The sequence below is a fragment of the Vombatus ursinus genome, unplaced genomic scaffold (genome assembly GCF_900497805.2).
Source record: "Vombatus ursinus unplaced genomic scaffold, bare-nosed wombat genome assembly UNPS02014792.1, whole genome shotgun sequence".
Classification (NCBI taxonomy): Eukaryota; Metazoa; Chordata; class Mammalia; order Diprotodontia; family Vombatidae; genus Vombatus; species Vombatus ursinus.
In genome coordinates this window covers 14,886,183-14,888,216 of record NW_020954570.1, presented here as the reverse complement: position 1 = coordinate 14,888,216, position 2,034 = coordinate 14,886,183, and positions in this window count along the sequence as shown.

The following is a 2,034-nucleotide window of genomic DNA, read 5'->3' as shown; positions in this document are numbered from 1 at the left end:
AAAGAAAGAAAGAAAGAAAGAAAGAAAGAAAGAAAGAAAGAAAGAAAGAAAGAAAGAAAGAAAGAAAGAAAGTCAGGTTTCCATTAGACCTAGAAGATACAGTGCATCAGGTGTAATGACCTAGGATTTAGGGTAGTTTATTAACAATAGAGAAGGAATTCCAGAGGGCACAGTAGAATTTGAAGGTAGAGGAAAATATGGACTCTGTAGGGGTAGGGATAAAGTTATGAAGAGTTATCAGAAAGAAGAAACTTATCTGTGATTTTGAATCATAGGGATAAAGAGAACAGAAACTTAGAATTTGCCTGTCATAAGGATGGAGAAGAAAAATGTTATTAATGGCCTCCTGCAGTAGAGGATTCTACAGTGCAAAACATGGCATTAGTACAGAAGTACCAACTGGCATCTGCTTCATGACTAGTCCTTCAAGCCAGACCCATAATTAGCATGGAGGCAAACAGAACTTTGCAACAGGGTGCTAACATCTTTGGAGATATGCTGGGGAGGACTGGTTCCTTTCAAAACATGAGAAGGTGGAGGATAAATCTTTCCCAGTGACCACCATCACCACACCTTGTTTTACTATCTTTCCTTAGACTTCAATGTCGTGTGACACAACCACCTCCCTATCTACCCTCCCTAAATTATATCACTGTGGTTCCCATCTTGGAACTTTGGAATACCCCCTCTTCTAGTGCATGTACATTTGTGACTGAACCACTTTTGTGCCCTACTGCCTTCCATCCTACCTCAAAAGATTTTTTTGATCTAGTAGAATTATTCCTAGTTTTATACTTCTTTTCCAAATACAGTTGTGTAGAGGTGGTGAATAGATACACCTCACAAGAAGAGATCTGTGTGTCTGCATTGGTAAAGAAATGGGTTAGAAAAGCTAAAATGGGCAAATCTGATTACATGAAATAGGAACTAGTATGAACAAACAAAAACAATGCAGTTAAAATTAGGAGGAAAACAGTTAAAGGGGAGGAAGGGAGGAAACTTTCCAGTAAATTTATCTAATAAAGGTTTGATTTCCAAGGTAATTGATACAAATAAATATGAAGGATAATTCTCAATAGATAAGTGGATAGGTCAGCTCTTAAGGGAAATCAATCAAAGCTTTCAATGACCATATGGTAAAGTCTGCCATATCACTAATAAAGGGGAGGGCAAGGTGGAAGCACAGGGGACAGAGAGGCTAGTAATAATTATGTTCCCTCCTTCTAAAGAGAGAAGGAGAATGAAAGAAAAAAAGAAAGAAAAAGGGAGAAGCAAAGAAACAAAGAACAAAGAAAAGACAGTCATAGAAAGCATTTTTAAATGTACAAAAAATAACATTAAAAAGACTGAGGAGAGACATGGATAAGCAAGATAGTTTTGAAACCGGTATGTTGAATTTAATATATACTTTTACAAAATCAAAGTTTTAGATGCAATTCTCTTTCCCTGCCTTTCATTGTATATGCAAATATTCATATTTGTTGGTATTTGTCCAATTCAGAAAATAATAAAATTAATTTAAGATTTCCATTTCTATAAAGTTGTTTTTTGTTTGTTTTGTTTTGTTTTGTTTTGTTTTTACATTTCATTGATGACTAATACACTGAGCACCACCTAGTGGCTACATTTCCCTCCAGATACACTGTTTCAGATTCAGTCTAACATAAACCAATTGAAAAATGCCACCTTTTTAATATACAGGGAATGCTTCAGAATACAAAACACTAACATGATAACAGGACTAGATGATATTCCAATTAAAATATTAAAAAATAAAATTTTAGATAGCTTACAATTCACAATAATTTGTTGAATTTAAAAAAGCAGTTCCTTTAAAAAAAAACAGGAACAATTTATTTAAAAAAACTTATGAAGAAATATTTCTGTCAACACATAAACGCAAACGTGTATATATGCACACACATACATGCACACAAACAGACAACATTTTGGACCTTCTCTAACAAAAGTTGTGATAATAATGATAATGATAACAGTAGTAGTAGTAGTAGTAGTAGTAGTAACAGTAGTGGT